The following is a 22,624-nucleotide window of genomic DNA, read 5'->3' on the forward strand; positions in this document are numbered from 1 at the left end:
CAAAAAAGGCAATTTCTCTAATGGGAACTAGCCTTGTCAGTGTGAGTGGGCTAGTTCCCATTATTATGCAGGACTTGGTCGCTAGGGGCAAAACGGGCCATTTCTCTAATGGGAACTAGTCTTCTCAGTGTGAGTAGGTTAGTTCCCATTATTATGCAGGACTTGGCCACTAGGGGCAAAACGAGCCATTTCTCTAATGGGAACTAGCCTTCTCAGTGTGAGTGGGCTAGTTCCCATTATTATGCAGGACTTGGCCACTAGGAGAGCACAATGGGCCATTTCTCTAATGGGAACTAGTCTTCTCTGTGTGAGAGAGCTAGTCCCATTATTATGCAGGACTTGGCCACTAGGGCCATTTCTCTAATGCGAAATAGCAGGACTTGGCCACTGGGGGCAAAACGTGCAAATTCTCTAATGGGAACTAGCCTTCTCAGTATGAGTGGGCTTGTTCCCATTATTATGCAGGACTTGGCCACTAGGGGAGCAAAAGGGCCATTTGTCTAATGGGAACTAGCCTTCTCAGAAGGAGTGGGCTAGTTCCCATTATTATGCAGGACCTGGCCACTAGGGGAGCAAAAGGGCCATTTCTCTAATGGTAACTATCGTTCTCTGTGTGAGTGGGCTAGTTGCCATTATTATGCAGGACTTGGCCACTAGGGGGCAAAAAGGGCAATTTCTGTAATGGGAACTAGCTCACTCACACTGAAGCAGCTATTTCCCATCTGAGAAACGGCCCTAAAAACCGACAGTTCGTTTCTCGGATGGGAACCAGTATCAATCGTACGAAATGTGCTTTGCAACAGCGGAATCGCTCCCACAACGCCTTTTTCCCAGCTCCTGCAAAACTGATGATGACATGTACGTTGAAACCCACGTGATGCAGATCAGCCCACGTGATGAAGTGGTCGTTGCAGAGCAGCCCACGTGATGAAGCGGACGTTGAAACCCACGTGACGCATAGCAGCCCACGTGAAGAATTGGAGTGGAGGGTTGCTATTGTCCGTTTCTCGAAAGGGAACTAGAAAACTACCCTTTACGAAACGCTCGTGTCCCGTTTCTAGGCAGCATCAGGTGAGTGTATGCGATCCAGCTCTTGTAGTGAATTTTATATACATTTATTTTAGCACCCATCAACTTAGACGTTCTTATCCCTCTGTTCTTATATTGTTAAGGGGAGCCCTTTTGAAACCTCTAGGAGTGCACGTTGAAGCTGTAATTCCTTGTGTTGCACTTATCACTTGTTGAAATTAAATATTGTAAGTACGTGATTTTCTAAACTACTGGTTTTGAAATTACACGGGACAGCCTGTTGGTATAGACACAGTAGCTGCTCCGAAGCTCATTTACTATACGGTTCAGGCTCTGCAATGCCTGCAGAGGCAGCAACTGCTGTAGAGCTAATAGACAGACCCTGTACATATATAATAGTACCTGCACAGGCTAAGGGTCGCAGACGCAGTAACTGCTTTGCAGCTCCTACACAGACCACGCTCTGGTGTAAATGACTACATATCTAATAATACCTGCACAGGCTAAGGCTTGCAGAGGCAGTGCCTGCTGTGCAGCTGCTACACAGACCCTGCTCTGGTGTAAGTGACTACAAATGTAATAATACCTGCGCCGGCTAATGCTCGCAGACGCAGTAACTGCTGTGCAGCTACTACACAGACCCTGTACATGTATAATAATACCTGTGCAGGCCAATGCTCGCATACGCAGTAGCTGCTGTGCAGCTACTACACAGACAGTGCTCTGGTGTAAGTGACTACGTATATGATACCTGCGCAGGTTAAGGCTCGCAGATGCAGTAACTGCTGTGCAGCTACTACACAGACCCTGTACATATATAATAGTACCAGTGCAGGCTAATGCTCGCTGCTGCAGTAACTGCTGTGCAGCTACTGCACAGACCCTGCTCTGGTGTAAGTGACTACATATATAATCAAAACCTGCGCGGGCTATTGTTCGCAGACGCAGTAACTGCTGTGCAGCTACTACACAGACCCTGTACATGTATAATAATGCCTGCGCAGGCTAATGCTCGCGGATGCAGTAACTGCTGTGCAGCTACTGCACAGACCCTGCTCTGGTGTAAGTGACTACATATATAATAATACCTGCACGGGCTAATGCTCGCAGACGTGGTAACTGCTGTGCAGCTACTACACAGACCCTGCTCTGGGTGTAAGTTACTATATATATATATAATACCTGTGCCAGATAATGCTCGCAGACACAGTAACTATTGTGCAGCTACTGCACAGACCCTGCTCTGGTGTAAGTGACTACATATCTAATAATACCTGCAGAGGCAGTGACTGCTATGCAGCTGCTACACAGACCCTGCTCTGGTGTAAGTGACTTTCACAAAGTGTTTGTGTAGGGGTGATGGAGTTCTTTCTATGAATTGTTTGCTGATTCTTGTGGCGTAGTCGGTTATTTTTTTGTTTATTTTTTTCTGGTTGAGTCTTTTGGGTGGGGTGGTTCTTTGTTGGTCAGTCTCTCTGTCGAGTAGACCGATAAGGTTTATGGCTGGGTTGGTTCATTTCTGGGTGGTAAATAGGGTCGCTACCCCTCTGTTGTTCCAGTCTTGGTGATAAGGGGGTGTAGAGTGAGTGTGATGGTTTCCAATTTGTTCCTTGTTCTGGTTGGGGTATTGTCCATGGTGGAGACCGGGTTGGGATGGTTTATTAGTTGTCATCCGTTTGGTGTCCTAGTTGGGTCTGTATTCGTGAAGCTTGTCGGCTGTCGGTTCATTGTTGCTGTACTGTTTTTGTTTACCACGTTGTCGTATATAGACAGGTGGCGAGCATTGTAGTCTGTCTTTGCTCTGTTATTTGTATGTCTCCTTGGGCCATCTCAGATGTTTGTCGAGATTTTTGGGGTTGTGGTATCATGCTGGTCCGTGCCTTCCTGAGTGGTTTGGGATTTCTTATTATTTCTATTGTCTTTTCTGGCTTCTTTGTCTTTCTTGTGGCGAGGCATGATGCATGGGTTGTGTTCCTTAGTGGGCGTCCTCTTTCGATTGTTTTTCATGGTCTTTTGGGTTTAGTCTTTGCTGTTTGGTTTGTTGTTGCTTGTATTTGGTAGGTTGTGGGTAGTTACTGGGATTTTGTGGTTCTGTTTGTTTATTGCTTCTTTCTTTTTTGGATCCTTTTCTTTTTATTTTTTATCCTGGAGCTACTTTTCGTTATGGTTGTTGATTATTGGATTTTGTGCAAAGCAAGCATGACTATTGTGTGAAGGAGTGCATGGGAATACTGGCATATATTGGTGCAGTCTTGTTAAGGATAATTCTCATTTCTGTTCTAATTCCCTTCAACCTTAGAGACCCCCAGCCCTTTTGCTGGTCTGTAGGACTTTTTAATTTGAACCCTGGTGTGAGTGAGACCCTTTTCCCACTGCATCATGTGTTTTGACCTTTGGATTATGTGTTTTCACTGTTTTGGGAGTCTGACAAACTCCATATGCATCTACTTGTGTATGGTGACACACATCAACTTCAGTGCAGTGTCACTGACAAATCCTTTAGATTTCTCACAAGGTTTAAAATACCCTTTCTTGTGTGAACTATTGTTCCCCAGAATATTAAAGTGAAAATTACTTTACTTATCTTTTCTCTTTGTGGGTCCAGCACACACCATTTTATGGGAGTGCTGGGGGGTTACATAGTAGCCCCTTATCCTACATTCTCATGTAACATTTGTATGTTGCCCTCCCTACTTTTAAATGACTAGTGGCAGTGGTTTAATTTTTCCTACCATTGTTTTTCTACCGCAGGCTGAACCCTCAGCTGCAGTATAGCACCCAGGGGTGACCATTTTATCACAACGGCCCCGTCTTCTTTTTTTTCCATTTTCTGTTTGTGAGGTCTTTCTTGGGTTTTACTCTGTGTGTCAAATAGATTGAAGCCCTTTGTTTGTCTTGCTGTTGGCGCACTTCAGCCCTGAGTCCCGCCTCTGGCTCCAGTGTGTCTGGAAGGACAGGATGTGAGGGAGGGTACCGAAACTCCCCTGTCCTTTGTCTCTAGGAATATCTGAATGCAACCAGTCCTGAATGGCTGACTGGCTGTCCTTTCAGGGCAGCGACCCTGATGTGTGATTGACATCCTCGGCTGTGCATGAATGAGATAAACCTGCTTAAAAGTCAAGGGTTTTGGGACTAGAGACAGAGTCGACCACTGGGAGAAACACTTGACGAAGAAACCGTGAACGAAGCTTGCTGCATCCTCCTGGACCTTTCAATTGCCCGCTGAAGCCCTGCTGTTGTGCTGAAACTCCCTTTTCAGATAGAGAAGCTCCGGAATGGACTTCTCCCCTTGGGTTAGTGGGACCAACTAACCCAGAGGCGAACTCTACTCGACCATCTTCCCTGTCTGGCTGTACTTCTTCATTGCTGCAAGAACCAAGTGGCAGGGGTCGAGTAATCCGTAGTCGAGTGACATGTCTGAAATCCGGCTAGAAGCTCCAGGAGTCTCCTAAGGACCCTCCAGAAGCAGGACGACCAGAGCTAGAGCCCCCTCACCAGACCCAAGGAGTGAAGGAAGCCCAACCGGTACCAGAGATCCGCAACAGTGCTGTTTACTAAGCGCTGAAACCCACAAAGTGCCGCTGAACCGAAAAGAGCCCGTAACCGCCAACGACCTCCGGTACCACTGCAGGAGCCCTACAGATGTCCTCCCTCTTGTCCCCACGACTAAGGCACAGGAATACGGGATCTGCAACGCTGTAGCAGGACAGAAGCCAGCTGAACACTTCTTCAAACCAGAGGTACTGTTTAGACTGGGGTACTTACCTCACTGTCTTGTAGTCTTGCTTTTCTCGGTTGGGAATTGCAGTGGCTTACTTTTAGAGTTGATTCCAATTCTGTTTTCACAGCTTGCGACCCTACAAGTGATTTTCTAACAAACTCTCTAACTTTGTGCAAGACATTTTGATTCTAAGAAGTGACTCGGCTCCATAGACTGTTTCAAATTGACTTTTGCTGTCCTGGGTCCGTGCAGACTCTTCTAGCCCACTGACTTTGATATGGTTTGTCCCTCATTGGTGGTAACTTGTTTTAGACTGTTACTGCTGGGAAAGGCTTGTCTAGATTTCATTGGAAGATTTATCTGTCCTCCCATATACTGAGAACCTGTTTAACCTTTTTCCTTCCTTAAACCTTTCCTTTCTGCAACCTCAGAAACTGCAAGTGTGATATATAAATGCCATTACTGTCCTTGTGATTGAAGTCACCCCATGGTGTAGCAATTGTGTATGAAGCATATCCAGATTATCCACTAACTTGCTCTGATTCTGAAAAGTAATTTAAAAGTATATTTACATTGTTACATGAATTGCCTTTCTAAAGAACGTGTATTTAAAAAAAAAAAAAAGTTAATTAAATAAATAACTATTTATAACTGAAACGTTGAGTGTAAGTGTTACTTGGCTACTTGTATTTGCAGATTACATTTGTACAGCTCTACAGCTCAGTTATCCCTCGGTGCATGCTATGTTTAGGCCTCTTTCTTCCACTTTGGCCCAACATGGTCTCAGGCTTTAGCCATGCCACATTGGGGATTGTGAGGGTAATGGGTGCCTGCTTTTGACTGGGATGGCAAAGGATTCTCACGTGTGCATGCTATGTTTAGGCCTCTGGCTTCTACTTTGGCCCAACATAGTCTCAAGCTTTACACTTGCCACAGTGGGGTATCATTCAGCATAAGTGCAACTAAGCAAAAGCAGAATGACAATCTGTATTGGTCCGCATATCATCCTACAAACTCTGATGTTCTGAAGTAATCAGTAAGTCATCCCCAAATCATCAAGAACAAACATGTTTCATGGCAATGCTCTTGAAGTAATCGGCAGGTCATCCCAGAATCATCCCCCAATCATCAGGGACAAACGTACAATCTCTTGAAGTGATCGGTAGGTCATCCTAAAAGCATGAGGAACAAAGAGTTTTCTAAAACGGGGATAATGTTAGCATATTCATTAAGTCATCCTAAACTCATCCCCAAATCATCGTCCACCATTCTGAGATATTTGCTGATGACTTTCACAGCGTGATGACGTCTGATGATGTGGGAATGACTTCTAGTGTAGTTCGATGATCATCATATGACCCCAGGATGGTCTCTAAAGTCATCCTTTTAGACCAGGGTATGCACGCTCGGGCTGAAGGGGGTGTGCAAAATATCTGGCGAGGCAAAGGTTTCCCCCACCAATCTCTGCAAGTAAAATGAACAGGCCTGCTTTGAAGGGAAATGTAAAGTATATAGTTTATTTTTAAACGTGGAAGTAATTGGCAGCAGTGCCTTTTAGAACATTAACAGAATAGCTGCAAAAAGAGCCATACAGTTGACTCCTGGTGGCTTCAGTCGTTCTCACTGCCTTGCATGGTGGCATGGGTACTGTTTTCAAAAGTATTAATACGACTCCAATGATAACTGAAGGCCTGTGGCTGCTGTTTCAACGTACAATGGAATTAACTACACAAACTATTTTTCGACTTTGAAGTGATGTACATCTGAAATTTAAAGGTTTGATGCTGTTGGTCAACTTTCAAAATCTGATGAAATCCAAGTTTTGAAACAGTTTATTGGATTATTGGAAAATATGCTGATCTGGTACAACGCAAGGGCTTTCCAAGTCCTATAGACTTAATCAGAGGATGGTCACAGAAGGAAACAAATAATGAAAATAAATATGCTCGACATTTCTTTCACACAGAATAAAATAGATGATATTCAGTTTAAACTCAATTTGATGCAGGAAGAGTGCCTGGAATGTGTTCATTGGGCAGCTACATTATCTGCCTAGAAATACATCCACGAGGAGGAAAGGCACACAGAGGTACTCTTTGAAAACAATGTGCAATTCTGGCAGTGTTGGCTATTAGGTTTTACGATGACACGTGTATGTGTTGCATGTAATGCTACCAAAACTAGGTACCAGTAATCGGTGGGATCCGAGATGCAGGAGCTGAGCGTGCGTGCTGGCAGTAGAGCAGAAATACTTGAAGGAATACGGCTGCAGAGATCCTGGAGTTTCAGTACTGTGGCAGGCACACGAACGAGTGCTTTGCCAGCCACACATGCTCGCTCCTATTATCTCTGTAAGGTTGCATGCTTAGTCATCTGTCTGGCCACGGAGCTGCTGGCTGGCCAATACGATGGGGAAAATGGACCGTATGTGTTCTGTCTGCATTGTCGGGGCTTTATAGTGATTGGACTACAGTCTGTGCTTGCTGTTTTGCATATTTAACGAAGCCAATATAAAATTGTTCCCAAAGTTTTAATGGTGAAAAGTCCACTGTTATCTCTGTGTGCCTCGCGCTTGATAATGGCTTACTGGCTTACATACAGTGTGAAAAATGCAAACTGTACTTCCACTGTTCTTTCAGGTGCCTCATGCCCACTCGTGGCTGCCATCGCTTTAGGATTAGACACGTGAGTGTTGCTGTTAATGTCTTGTGTGCTTAAAAATACTGTCTCAGGTGTTGGTGTGAGGTGGTGCTTGCAAGTTGTCTTCTGGTGCTGTTGAAGTGACTGCCTTTATAAAGAAAAAGTAGTCTGTAGTAATATGCTGTGCGTGCTGGATGATGTCGGGCCAGTTTGTCTGTGCATAGTTTTGTTGTTTTGGCCCTGTATTAAAGGGATTGGTTTAGGTGTCTGGGCCGTTGTAGTGTTTCTATGTCGAGTCATGTGGTCCTATTCCCCTAGGCTTAGATTGTCCCCTGGCTTTTTAACATGTTCTCTGTAGAGGATTTGGACATGTGGGTGCAGGGATGATGCATTGTGGTTATGGACATTGCCTGTGTTTTTCGTTCACGGGTGTTCGTGTTGTACCACAAGAAGGTCTGGACTAGGTTTTGCCTTTGGCGTGTCTTAGGGGGACACTATTTAAAATAAAAATGGGAAACTAGCCTCATGCAGGCGTCGTTTGCACGTTTTTCGTGTATGTGATGTATTGATTTGCCGTTAAGTGCAGGAGGTGCCGAGCATGATGGAGTGTGGGTTTTCCGTTATTTTAAGTACATGGCATGTGTGCAGCATTGTATTTGGAAGTTTTTAGGAGTTACGAGCTCCTAATTTCACATGATGTAGGCGTGTATGGTGGTGCAGTTGAAGAGTTTTCGTACCCTGAATGCATGATTTGCTTGGCGAAGGCTGTGTTGTGCATGTGTTTTGAGGGGTAGTGCGTTACTAGGTTAACGGTACATGTGCTGCGTGTGTTTCGGGGGAGTTGGTTGTGTGTTGTGAGGTGGAGTATCATTGAACTTGGCTCATTGTGTTGTATCTTGGCAGAATGCCGGGCGTATCTGTTTTTCAGGCGTGAACGTTAGTTCAGTCCAGTGTTTTGGATTATGTTGGTTACATTTGTTTTTTGGTGGAATGCAGGATGTATTTCTATAGCTTTTGTGGCAGTGTTTGACAGGGCAGAGTGGCCGGGCGGGTTCTGTTTCCCTGGGTTCGCTGTTGGCTCAGTGAACTTGTTTTAGTTTATGTGCTGGTTGCAGGCGTTCTCCTATGAAATATGCAATTACCCAATTTGTTCGTTCACTTTTGTTTGTTAGGTCTTTTTGACCTAAATATTGTTGTACCTTTTTAACCTTCTTCCCTTTTGACCTACTTACCTGAACATGAGGAGCGGGGTTGTCCCCCGCATCTGTAACATTGGAGGTGGGGGACAAAAATTGCTCTGGCTCTATTTTCAATGAACGCTCAACACAGGGTTCAACAGTTTAATGTTGGCAGTCTGCCCACGAATAAAATATTTGCGAGCACATCGTATACATCTTGGGGGGAGTTCCGTAGTTTTTGTGGCTGTTGGTTACAGTATTGTGGTTGAGTATATTACCGGGATTTCGGGTTCTGGAACGTTGGTGTGACTGCGTTTACAGTCAATGTGTGTTGGTGATGTTGAGCGGGTTTTCTAGGGCGTTATTGTGTGGTGCAAGAAATGCATGGCTTTGTGTTGCCACGTGGCAGAATTGCTGGGCGGGTTCTGCCGGGGCCATTTGTGCACATGTTGTGTTGGACGCTGAGAAGATCTCTTCAAGGGCGTTCTTGTGGGACGTTGGTTTTTAACTTATCCCAGTAGTTTAGTTTGATAATGCCAAGGTGCTAGAGACTTTTGGGTTCAGGATTATGTTAATGCTGGAATTGCAGATTTTTGTTTTTGGGGTCAATGTCTGGAGTTATAGTAGGTTGAATTTCCGACAGGATTGATTGTTATGTTGTTTGCAGCTATGCGAGCATGGTCAGTGCTCGGGTGTGGCAGGCCTGTGGCTCTGGGGGGCAGCCCAGAGTGGAAGGAGTATCTTTTTTTTTTCAGGGCCAGGCTAGTAGGGTAGTTAGTATGTTCTTTTTGAAGATGGTTTGTGCTCGGGTATGGCAGGCCTGAGGTACTGGGGGGGGGGGGGCAGCCCAGGGCGGGCAGTTTGCATTTTTTTGTTTTTTGGTCCTTCTTGTGTGGTGTTCCTGTCGGTCGGTTTGGAGCAGTGGGCGTTAGTGTGTTCTTTTTCTACTTTGGTGGCATTTCGTCCAGTTTCTGCGGTGTGTAAGGAGGGAGTGGAGTGTTGGTTTGATCATGGTTTTGTTGACCGCATTAGATTTATTGTGACCCATTGTATTTCTGCACCCTTGCTAAGGGGTGTTGGCTCCTGGTATTTTTGTGGGGTCTAGGTTTTGGTTGTTGTTGGTCATTTGTGTTCTCTCCTTTTGGGCTTCGGTATGTTTTCTGACATCTTGGCGGCATGTTAGACCTCTTGGGTGTGTATGGCGTGCGTGGTATGAGGTGTCAGGTTGTGCTGGTCATTACTCCATTTCGTTCCTGTTGTGTAGTATTTGCTAACGGAGGAAGAAGTGTAATAATGTGCTGTGCGTGTGTGCGTTCTGGATGATGTGGGAGCTTCTGGGGGAATGTGTCCTGGGTTCCTGGGGTGACCGTTTGGAGTTGACCGAAGGGAGCTGGCAGCGTGGGTGTGCGGGATCCAGTGTCTGACTACATGTCGTCTTTGTGTACCTGCCTTTCCTGCTTCCTTCGTGCCCTCCAAGTGTTGGAGCAACCAAAAGACATTAAAGCTGTGCATACTTATCTGAACGGTCCGGCTCCCGTTATTTCATAGTCCGTTTTTGGATCATAAATCATATATCTGTCTTTAGACCTCTGTTTTGTTCGTTGGGTATCTTCATGTACTTCCACGTTTTGTTTTATGTATAAATGTTGATGTTTCCTTCACTGTGTTCATTTACTTTCCTTTTGTGACCTGTTGGGCTGGTTTTGATCTTCAGAACCGGCAACCTAGGGAGGAGGAGCAGCAGGGCAAAATACCCCTTCTACCCATGCCCCTCATGACAGCTGCTCCGCATAAGTCTGTGTATTGTTTCAAATGCTCCATTTGTAAATAAGTCAATTTATTTTATGTGCTTCCGATGGACCGAAGTATCGATGTTGCAATATATTTTAAGTAGGGTTGTTTACGTGGATTCAGTGGGAGTACTGGACCCTTTCCATCATAAACGAAATTTGAATGAGACCCAATGTTTGTAAGAATTGCAGTGTTTTTGTTTTAGTGTTAACATGTTGCCTTCTGTTTGCAGACAATGCATTTCCAGATATGGACATGGTTTAGGCCATTGCAGTAAATTGAGCAGACGTGTACTTCAGGGTCTGTGCTATGGTTCCAGGACATAGGCATGTTATGTGGGCTAGTTGGGTGGATGATGCTTCTCACATTACCGTTTGTTGAATTTGTACTTTCCAGCTGACTTCTTTACCCTTGTCCAGACAAGAGTGTAGTGATTGCCAAATGTCTTTACATTTTGCTGTAGCTTGTTCTACGGTGCAGGGGGATTGGGGGTGGGGGTCTGCCTGGTTTAATGAACGTTACAGCTACACTCTCCAACAGTAAAACTATTTTAGTGTGTTTCATTGTAGATTCTGATGCTGTGTCGCGCTGCTATTGCCCGCTTTTGGTTAATCTGCATGGCCAGCCTGTAGTTGGACTCCTAAAATGGTAAACCACGATGTCTCCTACATTGGTACAATCTTTTTAGGTTGCTTTTTTCCAACATTTGGTTGAAAGTTTCAGAGCATGTCAAAATTACTAAGATTATACTTCAAAAGAAGTAATCGGTCTGCAGTTTCAGGAGTTTTTGTTTGCTTGGGTGATAACATTGCAGTTCACATGATAATGACAAACATTTGTTATCATGGTTTACTTTGTTGGGTGTTGTTTCAGTTCTGTTTGGGTTGAAGTCAGATGTACCGGCCTCTACTACGAATGGGGATGTCCACATGCTGCCACGTCTTTCCATTGGCTTTCCTTACTGTCTTGACATCAGTACTTTTGCATCCCCTGTTTCTTATCAGTGAGTCTATTTACTGCTGTTGGGAGCTCTGTTAGAAGGGGCAGGGTGGGGCTCACTCCTTCACCCCCATCTTGCTAGGCTCAGCCTTCTCTTGCGTTGAATGGACGAGCTCCTTTGTCCCCCATCTTACATATCCTCTCCCTTTGTCGTCATCCCCTGCTCTCTGCAGGTTTTCCCATCCCTTTAGTCACCCTTGACCTGTAAGGTATGCCTTGATATGAGCACCTATGCCAGCTTCTACCGTAGCCACACAATGCATTTTTTGTGGAATGCACAGCATTGAAGAGGTTTGGTTTAGTCTGCGGTTTGAGTACGCACTTGTCAGAGTTGAAAGAGCCCACACTTCTGGGAGTATTTTGAAACTACAACCAGCGATAAATGATATAAAAAGAATGAATGGAATGTTTCAGGGAATTTCTGACGCAGAGGCAAACTTACCTCAAAAAAGCAGTCCTCTGGACGGGTGCCTAGACTGCCTTGACTAAGGGACTCTGAGGAGCAGTTTCACAGGGCAGCCTCTTCCTCCTTAGGAATCAAGCGAGACACCACCCACTTTTTACAGGGTTACATATGCACCAGTAAAGATGTGTAGGGCGGGGGAGGGCAGGGCGGGGCAGAAAGGGTTGCAGCTCCAAGTGCTCCTCTCACGCTACCAAAAAAGGCATGCAAATGAACAACTTCCCGCACATGTAGCTCGTCCTGTCCCATTGATTCTTAACTTAAATTCAAAACGAGCTTTATTCGGTTGTTAAAACCATCAACACACTCATTATGAATTATGCATTATTCATAAGTTTAAAAATATAGACTATAAATAGCAGATGAAACATTAAGAGGTAAAAAAGCTAAATATCACTGGAGGTTACTTTTATCAATTTCATTAAACTCTCGTTCTCCTTAGCCATTCCCTTTACAGACACTTGGCCACATTTTGTACCACACGAGGCTCACTAGGTATTGTGCAGAAATGTAGTACGTCCACTACCCTGCTTATGTCATTTAATCTGAACATGGGTGGTAGGTATCTGGATCTTAGTCTGTCATACCGAGGGCACAGCAACATAACATGGGAAACTCTCATTTAGGGCCCCACATATCAAACAGAAGTGTTATTTGTGGTCCAATTGTCATCATAAGCAGCAATTTTCAGCTTCCAAGCTCTCGGGTTCAGAAAAAGTGACCGTACTTAAAAAGGTTGTATTGAATCAAGTTGTCCTTGCGGCTTAAATTCTGGGGACCACAGGAGAGTTTGAGGCAGGATACTACCATGGTCTTCTGTACACTCGCTTTCTTGACCAGGTCCGAACATCCTTTTGTCGTAGCCAGTGGCCGTTCCCACAGATTAGCCAGATACAATGTTCGTGGCTAGAATTTAACATGTTTAAGCAGAGCTGAACCACTGCATTCCAACGATATACAATCTATCCACATTGATCTATAATCTGATCAGGCTGTAGAGGTCCACACACGTATACAGAATAGCAGTGGTTTGAGAGATGTCTTCAATGGGCTGGAGGTCGCATTCCAAGTATAGGATTGTGTCAGGAGCTCTGTTTGGCTGGATGAGCAAGCATTTAAAAAAGTTATTTTCCGTCACTCCCAAAGAGGTCGAATTAGCATATCCCAGATTTCTGTCCCACACTGTGTTGCTTGCACAGCCTGCAGCCTATATAGGTGCAGTGCTGGGGACAGTGCACCCCCACCCTGGGATGATGAAAAGTTTCCAATGCCCCCTCCATATTTTTCCAGCTTTAGGTTCGCTTTTGACACGTGCTCTGTCCAGAGACCAGTCTCAGCAAACCAGAGGCCCAATTAGTCATATGCCGCCACTTGCTCCAACTTTTCGCCAATAACCTTTTATGTGGATGTTAGATATCCTAGATCATATATGCCTAAAGATCCAAGTGTTTTAGTTTTGGGTAAATTTATTTCCAGGCACACTTTCCCCTTCAGCAAATTCAGACTAACTGAACAGGCATTGGAGACTTTCCTTGATAAAAAAGGATACAGGCATAGTGGGTTTTGCACTCCTATAAAAGAAAATCGTGCAGACTCAGAACCCTGAAATGTCTCGCAAACCATCAGATGAGTTCTGAACGACACACGCCTGCAAGTGAATTTACAGAAGGTATTCGCCTCTAGCTTCTGAGTGGGTCAGGCTTAATCAGTCAGTTACAAACACTAGTGTTGGCAGCACTGTTGATGATCCCTGAACTTACAGGTGTTGTCCAAAGAATGGGAGTAGCAGGCTTAAACAAAAGTACACAAGTTCTTACTTTACCTATACCGTTTGCTTAATTTTCAGGAGTTCATGAAAAAATTGGAGGATTCACTTCTACCACTTTCCTTGCTGCTTCAGTAGGTACAGCCCTCAACTGATCCAGGTGATCGTAATGTGGAGGCTTTGCTAAAACTTAGGCAACCTATTTGAGTGGAGGCTACCGGCTGCAATATTCGGGGGGGGCAGGGGGTGCCCTTTCAGAGGATTTCTGTTTCCTTTGGCCCTCAACAATGGAGGCGTTTGAGACTTGATTGCTCTGGCGAATCCGGTCCAGTTCCTGTCTGACATTTCATGCAACATGTTGAGCATTTCGTCTGCCTCAACTGTGGATACTTGAAACACTATTTGATGTGTTTCTGGAGGTGAGCCAGCACAAAAGGCTTCCCTTTGAGCCTTCCTTTGCGGGAGCAAAAGCTCTATGACCCTCAACTTGGGAATTTAATGAATAAAAAGGCAGGCAGCAGCCTATCTCTTGTATTACATCTGCTGCCTCCTGGTAGCCCCGCCCCCCGTCTAAACCTATGAAATGTCAGACATCCATTCCACAGTTCAGAGGTAAAGCTTGATGTCAGGAAGGCTGTAGCCAGGCTTTCACAGTCCATGGCCTGGCTTGGTAACCAATCGGTGTGTTCTTAATGCATTTTGCCTAGGGTATGCTATTTCGTTCTCACAGCACCTAAGAAGGTTAAGCTTCAAGGAGAAAGGTCTTACCGTTGTGATCAAGATCTTTTGGAAAACAAGTCCCGAAAAAGGGTGATGTTTCTAAAGTGTTATTGGCGGAAATGACCAATGCGGTTTATACAAGTCTCTTTCTGGTCAAGAAGGTTTAAGTTTGGTTTTGGCTGATACTAGACAAAAGGAGTTGAAGTATGTCATGAAACTATAGGGTGATCTCCTTTAGAGACTTTATTCTGATGCTAGTCTTCAAAGGTTTGCTAACCTCAATTGACCTTCAATAATGCCCTTTTCACAACACTATCCATCCATCGGTTTTAAAGGTCCTTCATTTTGTTGTGAATGGGAAGCACTACCATTTTGATCGGACCTTGCTCATGAGTGTCCATGAAAGTGTTGGCTATAATTGTGGCACTGCTAAACTCTGAAGGTAATAGAGTCCATTGGTACTTGTATGACTGGCTAATCCATGCAAGCTGGTTGTGCAAGTCCCTCATGCAACATATGTGGATCATTGTTGGGGAGATTTTCCTTAAGCAGGTACCAGTGACGCCCCCACCCCCTCAAGTTTCACCAACTCTCTGTGGTAGTGTGGCAAAGCAGCCCAAGTGTACCTCCTTAGGAAGTGAGTGGGTTGGTTAACTGGTAAATACTTGTGTTAAATAAGAGAATGTTCACACTATTGTAAGGTAGACCCAAAAACCTCAACAAGTAAAAATTAATCCAAAGAGCAAAAATGAGTACATGATGTTGCAAGAATAACAAAAGTGAATTACATAGGGCCTTTTACAAGGGCCCTTTTCAAAGGTGGCAACCTTCTCCACATTGCCACTCTAAATGCTCGCTCTGCCATCAAGCACTCCTCTGATATCTGTCGCCTTCTTGAGGAACTGGACCTGGACGTCCTCGGTCTCACTGAGACATGGTTCACAGCCAGCTCTGCCACCAGCTTCGACACACTCCTACCTGACGGTTACAAGATCCTCTCCGTGCCCAGGCCCAACCGTTCAGGGGCTGGTGTTGCCCTTATCTTCCCTGAGTGGATTCCTGCCACTGTCACTCCTACGCAGACCTACTCCTCTTTTGAATGCCTTGTCTGCCGACTCTCTCTCTCTCCTAGCCATTCCCTTACCGTGGCTACTATCTATCGGCCACCTGGTCAAATTTCCTCCTTCCTCTCTGAATGGGCTGACCTCTCCTCCTCACTCCTGTCCTCAACCACCCAACTCCTCTTTCTCGGTGACTTCAACATCCACCTCGATGCCTCCTGCCCCCCCACTGGTCTCTTTCGCGAACTCTGTAACTCTCTCTCACTCTCTATTCTCCCGTCTGGGCCTACTCACTCTGCAGGGCACACTCTTGATGCTCTGATCTCTTCTGACCTTCCCCTCTCCCTTCCTCTCTCCACTCCTCTCTCTTGGAGTGATCACTTTCTCCTATCCTCCCACCTCTCCCTCCCTACCCCACAGGCAAAGCCACCCTCTTCACTGCCACCCACCTTCTCGGTCATCCGACCCATGAAGCGCGTGTCAGTTGAGGCTTTTGCTGCTACCTTCTCGCCCCCTCCTCCCCCCTCGGCTGACTCCCACCCTGACACAGCCCTCTCCATGCTCTATTCCTCTATATCTGATACTCTCGATATCCTTGCCCCTGTCATGAGAATCCGCCTGAAGCCCAAAGCCAAATGTAACTCCTGGTATGACTCGGATCTCGTCACCCTAAAACGCAAGTGTAGGGTGGCAGAGAGGAAATGGCGTGCTTCATGTTCATCCTCTGACAAACTGGCCTGTCGCCTGCTCCAAAGGCAATACCGGCTCTCCGTTCTCACCAAGAAGAGAGCCCTTATCCAAGCCCGCATCTCTGAGGCATCAAACAACTCGGCCGAACTCTTTAAAATCTGCAAGGAGCTGGCCAACCCTGCTGCAGTCTCTACCTCTCCTGTCCCCTCCCAGGCCCTCTGCACTGCACTGGCCTCGCACTTCACCTCAAAAACTCAGGACATCCTGTCCTCGCTCTCCTCCTCTCTCCTCCCTCCCTCTCTTCCCAGCTCTTCCTCTCGCTCTCTTGCAGCCACCCCTCCACCCTCCTTCTCTGCTTTCCCACCTTTTTCTGCTGATGAGGTCTCCAGACAAGTCCGATCTATGAAAGCCTCGTCTAAACAGGTTCACCCCTGTTCCTCCAAAACCATCAAGGACCACATCGACTCCCTGGCTCCTGTCCTGGCTGACTTCTGCAACCACTCATTCGCCTCTGGAGTCTTCCCATCCCCCCTCAAGCACTCCCTTGTGCACCCCCTCCTCAAGAAACCCTCTGCCGACCCCTCCTGCCCGGCCAATTATCGCCCAATCTCCATTACTCCCTTCCTGGGTAAGCTCCTGGAGAAACTGGCCATCTCCCAGCTTAACCCCCATGCTGACTCTGTTGGTAATCTTCATGACCATCAATCTGGCTTCAGAGCTGCCAGAAGCACGGAAACTGCTCTCCTGAACATCCGTGAGGACCTGCTCCTGAACCTCGATACCAACACTCCCTGTGTTCTCATTCTGCTCGATCTCTCCTCTGCCTTTGACACTGTCAACCATGCCATCCTGCTCAACTGTCTCCGTGATAACCTGGGTATCACTGGTCAGGCTCTGGCCTGGCTGACTTCTTTCCTCTCCGATCGACCCTCCCAGGTCCAAATGGGCTCCTTCCTCTCTGACATCTTTTTCTCCACCTGTGGTGTCCCCCAGGGATCCAACCTCTCTCCCTGGCTTTTCAACCAGTATCTGGCACTCCTTGCCCACCGCATCGCCGCTCTCTGCCCCCACTTCCAGTGCTATGCAGACGATACCCAGCTCATTTTCAGGCTACCCTCAGCCTCCTCCTCTCCTTCCCTCATCTCCGACTGTCTGTCTGCTATCCATGAATGGTGCGCCGCCAATGACCTCTGCCTCAACGCCAGTAAGACTGAGATTCTACTCATCGGCACACCCACTCCCTCCTTCCCTGCAGCTCTCTGGCCGGCCTCCCTTGGCCCCCTTCCTGCCCCTACCTGCAAGGCTAAAAACCTCGGGGTCATCTTCGACTCCACACTCTCCTTCTCTCCTCATATATCTGACGTCTCTAAGAAGTCACACTACCAGCTGCACCTCCTCAGAGGTATTCTTCCCTTCCTCTCCTTCCCCCAGAAGCTCACTGTCTCTCGAGCCCTGGTTCTCTCAAGGCTGGACTACTGTAACAGCCTCTATCTTAATCTGCCTGCCTCCACTCTCCGCCCTCTGCAACTTATCCAGAACAGAACTGCGAGACTTGTCCTTGGCCTCAAGCCCAGGGACCGTATCTCTCCAGGACTGAAATCTCTTCACTGGCTCCCAGTGGCTGCGAGGATTAAGTTCAAAACCCTCTGCATTGTCCACAAGGCCTTCTGGGGCCTGGGACCTAAATACCTCCAACTCTCTCTTCCTAAATATCTTCCTTCACGAGCCCTTCGCTCATCCGTCTCCAACTCCCTCATGGTCAGCCGCTTCTCGAAGCAACGAGCTGGGGGTATATCTCTCTCCGCAGCTGGGGCCTCCCTCTGGAACAGCCTTCCTGCCTCCCTGAAACTTGAGGAGAACCATCTCCGGTTCCGGAAGCACCTCAAAACCTTCCTCTTCGCTTCTGCCTTCTCTCTCCCTCTCCCCTGCTAATCCTGCTTAACTCCCCACTGAATTCAGCACTAAACCTGCATCTGGGCCACTCTCAGCAACCTCGGTCCAGGGCCCAGCCACTCTCCACTTGCACTGCCTCCCCGGCTCCCCCTGCACTGTGGGACTGTCACTGTATCCCTACAGCCCCTTTCCCAGCACTTGCTCTGCACTTACCTCGCACTTGCCACCAGCTGGCCCTTTCTATTTATTATTTATTATTATTTTCTACGCTACTTACCTTGTACTGCACTTCCCCCCCACCTCCTCCCCCCTGCACTTCCTCCTTTTCCCCTTACCTCTGCACTTGCGCGATCTGAATGACACCTGGCCTAGTAGGATCGTTTGTCTGTTTTCCCCTTGTTTCCCTCCCTCCCTGCCTCGTCGCGCCTTGAAACACTTGTGTATAGGCGCGTTACAAATACCATATCATATCATACAGTTTTGGCCCGGAATAAAAGATGAGCTTTATTGAGGCATCATTTAAATGGCGATATATATGAAAGAAGACATTACATTATTTTGACTTAGTTTCAACCACATGTAAATCCTTGTGCATTGATTGGTTCACAATTTAAATCCCCTACATAAGTCTATACATCAAAACTTGCCCTTGTGACCAGACCAGTACATCCCTCTAATCATGACTTGGTGTCCAAAGTAAGTCAAATCCCATGTTTTTATTGGTTGACTCTGGTGATACAATGTGTTACTTGCAAACCCCTTTTCCATTGGTTGTGGTGTCTTATCGTGTGCTTCACCCCTTATTCTTGACCAATCTCAGTGAGGTGCTGACAGTGTGACATTTAAGAAATGAATACCTCATCCTTTTGCCATGCGACCAGAATGTTGACATCCCCTGATGGTTCTCATCCTTACTGTACAACTAAGTTATGCGACTTCTCATTGGACACATGTTGCACTGTCTTCTTTCTTCCCATGGGAATCGATGACCTCATGATGAACATTACTCAACATGGCTTGTTCAGAGAATATGTTCTTTGTGTGTGCTTTTAGTTTGCTTTTGGATTTTCTCGGCAGCATTAATTGGGGGGGCAGGAGTGTGTCTCCCCACCTCTTTGTACCCCATTATTTAATCCCCTTTCCTTGCTCATGTACCTATTTACTTCTGCAATCATATTTTCTAGTTTCACTGTTTATTTGTTAACCAGATTCCAAACTGCCTGCCTCCATTTTCCACCAGTGGGCAGTGTGTTCATAAGCAGATCTTTTCTCCCTGGCCCCATTTCATCATTACCATGTTCTCACCAACCTGCGTCCTTCCCCCCCCCTGCTTAAAACTTCGCTATAAATTGCTATATTTAATAGTATTATTGTTCCTCGCTAGAGGCCTGAGAACTAGCTGTGCCTTTCCTTCCTGACCTATCCCAGCACAGCTCTACACCCTGTCTTCCAAAGGCACTGGCCTTGTTCGGGCACCGCCTAAAATGGACGTGAATTAAGTGCATTTTACTATGCGGAAAAACCATGTGCTGCTTTTTTTTTTTTATTTTGTTTTGTTGCAACTTTCTTTGTTTCTGTTGTTCTGTGAAATGCCAATAATCAACCAGAAAACCATCCCATCCCACCCCTCCCCCCCGGCACACACATGAGGGCTATACACAAGAACCAGAAGCAATCTGGGCAACACGGATGGCGCACCCCCAGCAGTTCTCTCAGTCCAGCCTCTGCGCTGATAACGTCCCACAGTGCAGAATGCCAATCCCTGGATGCAGTCCTAAGTAGTCAGCAAGGATCGCCCCCCACCCCCTGGGCTCGGCCGGGCAGAAGAACCCAACCCATCCGAAGATCCATGACACTTCCCCCCCCCCCCCCTCCCCCAGGATGGCCAAGGAGGTATGTCGTATATGCAACCCACATCCGACTCTCACCCTGACACTCCCCCCCCCCCCCCCACCCCCCAGCACCTCCCATCTTGTTTCCATATCATTGCAATATAATTCTTTTGACCATTGGGCAACAGTCACAATTGGGTTACTTCCCCACCCCATGGCCACACAGCGTTTTGCCAAAATCAAAAGAAGATTTACCAGTTTCTGAGTTCCTTTGGGTATCTGTTCAGTGTATCCTAGTAAGGCCATCACAGGATCCGGCACTAGCTGTTGTCCCACAATATCCCCAATCACCTCCAACACCTGCTGCCAGAAATGCACCAATTCTCCACAATCCCAGGCCACATGGAGAAACCCTGCCATCTCTTGTCCGCAACGGAGACAAGCCCCTGACCTCTGGGGGAAATAATCTTTTAATTGGGCTGGAGAATAGTAGCACTGGTGCAGAAACTTAAAATGGATCAGTTTAAAGTTCGAGTTAACAGCCCACTTCCTGGTCACCTCACAGCAGTACCTCTGTGTATTCGTCAGTATTTCCCTTCCCAGTGACCTCTCCCATAGCCCCTGGAAGACCTCCTCAAAACTGGCCTTGTCTTCAGAGCCAACCTGTACAAACCGGAGAGAACCCGCCGTCCAATATTTGCCCCCCCCCCGAGCACCTTACTAAGCAGTTCAGCCACTGCGGGCAGCCTCGGAAAGGAAGGAAACAGTCGCCGCAGTGTCACCCTCAACCTGTAATACAGAAATACATCTAACGCTGACAGATCTCCCCTGTCCCTCAACTGATCTATAGAGATAAATTCCCCGTTCAGAAACGGGTCTCCCACCGAGCGACACCCAACCGCTTCATAGTAGCCACATAACGCGTCTCGCTTGTCAGAGGAACACCAGGAATATATATCGGCGGAATATCCGGCGAGTAGAGTACATCCCCCTTCAGATGCACGCCCCAAGTAGGACCAGGCCCAACAGGTAAGCTCCACCAGATTACGCGGACATCTCGCACGGCTGGGAGCCGTCAGGATAACCGACCGTAAGAACGCCGGTGATGCAATCGACCTCTCTATTTCTACATGCCTATGCTCCGCTGCCATCCCATACCAGTACCTAAGGTAGCTGGCCTGCGCCACAATGTAATATAACTCGAAATCAAGGAGCGCAAGACCCCCCCCCCTCTTGAACTGGCGCCGTGAGTTGCCCCCAAGAGACACGAGCCCTCTTACCTGCCCAAATCAAATGAAGTGTGATATTGCAGAGCGAAGATCCCGGAAGTATTTCTGAGGGACCTTTTATAGGCACATTCAGAAACACATAAAGAAATTTAGGAAGGATAGACATTTTAACTACTGCCGTACAGATTAAGAGGGAGTGAGGCCCAACCTGCCATTGACATTTTGACCGATTCTAAAACCTCCACGTAGTTTGCCGTGTACACCACCACCTTCTCACTTGCTACCGTGACCCCCAAATATCAAGTACTCTGTAAATCGCACCGAAATCCCCAAGTATCTCGAAACTGAGAAGCCCTGTTCGTCAACAGGAAGATAACAGATTTGTTAGCATTTATTTTAAGCCCCGATAGGTCACCAAACCGCTGGAGGTCGATCATAATCGGGTCCAGGTTGATCTCAGGATGACAGAGGAACAGGACCATATCGTCCACGTATAACGAAATTATGACTTTATGGCTATGCAACTGGACTCCCCTGTGGAGATGAAACTCCCTAACCCACTCAGCCCAAGGTTCTATCGCCAAGGCAAAGAGCAGGGGAGATAGCGGGCAGCCCTGATGAGTCCCCCTCGCAAGCGGTAGTGCCCTGGTAGTTTGCCTGTTTACCCTCACCCTAGCCACTGGGTCGGTGTATAGAAGTGATACCAAGGAAACGAAAAAGTTGCCCAAGCCCATCCTGCGTAATACGGTGAATAAAAACACCCATTCCACCGAATCAAATGCCTTGGTGGCGTCCAATAGAACTGCCACCACTGGATCATCCTCCGGCAGCGCCGCCATCAAGCCAAACATCCTCCGCACCCCAAACGAGGTCGAACGACCCGGAATAAACCCTGCCTGGTCAGCCCTCACCATGGTTGACATTAACGGCGCTAGACGCGTCGCCACAGCTTTCGCTAAGATCTTATCTAGATTAATAAGTGAGATCGGGCGATATGACGAACAATCACCTTTCGGCTTTCCTGGCTTCAGCAGTATCACCATCACTGCTTCTCTAAGGGAGTCAGGTAATCGGCCATGGGACACCGCCTCCTGATACACCCGCAACAGATAGGGCGCTAACCTTTCAGCATAGCAATTATAAAATTCGGCTGTAAAGCCGTCGGGACCCGGGGACTTCCCACCTGGCAAAGATTTAATGGCGTCCAGCACCTCCGCCTGCGAAACCGGCCTATTCAAACATTGCCTCTGCTCTTCCGAGCACCAGTACAGCCCTATGCCCTTGAGAAAGGCGTCTATCTCCGTCTGTGCCGCCGTCAGCTGGGACGAGTACAACTGGCCATAATAATCCTGGAATTCATGAACAATCTCCCTGTCTTCGTAGTGGACACCTCCCCTTTCATCCGTGATCGTCACCCTAGTTTCCCGGCCCCCCAGCTGAAGGGTTCTCGCAAGGGACCGCCCAGGAGCCTGCCCCTCTCCATACTGCCGAGGAGCCACCCTTTCCCACATATACTTAACCTCCCGCTGCTCTTCCTCTCTGTCTGCCAGGTCCTTTCGTAGCTTCTTCAGAGTCCCCAGCTCCTTGGCTATACTCTTCCCCGCCCCCCAGAT

At 47.2% G+C, this 22,624-nt stretch overlaps 1 protein-coding gene across 2 annotated transcripts in view; it reads left to right on the forward strand.

Moving 5' to 3' along the window:
* Nucleotides 1–868: 868 nt before the first annotated feature.
* Nucleotides 869–22,624, forward strand: part of KANSL2 (KAT8 regulatory NSL complex subunit 2) — a 492,186-nt gene continuing 470,430 nt past the window's right edge. The window contains exons 1-2 of one of the 2 annotated variants that reach the window (XM_069653862.1): nucleotides 972–1,071; nucleotides 7,390–7,435. The gene's annotated coding sequence lies outside the window, so the exon portion shown is untranslated. Of the gene's footprint in view, nucleotides 1,072–7,389; nucleotides 7,436–22,624 lie in introns of both variants that reach the window. The other variant, XM_069653861.1, reaches the window with a different exon arrangement.

Source organism: Ambystoma mexicanum, chromosome 3q (assembly GCF_040938575.1).
Source record: "Ambystoma mexicanum isolate Mex_15411 chromosome 3q, UKY_AmexF1_1, whole genome shotgun sequence".
NCBI classification, from domain to species: domain Eukaryota; kingdom Metazoa; phylum Chordata; class Amphibia; order Caudata; family Ambystomatidae; genus Ambystoma; species Ambystoma mexicanum.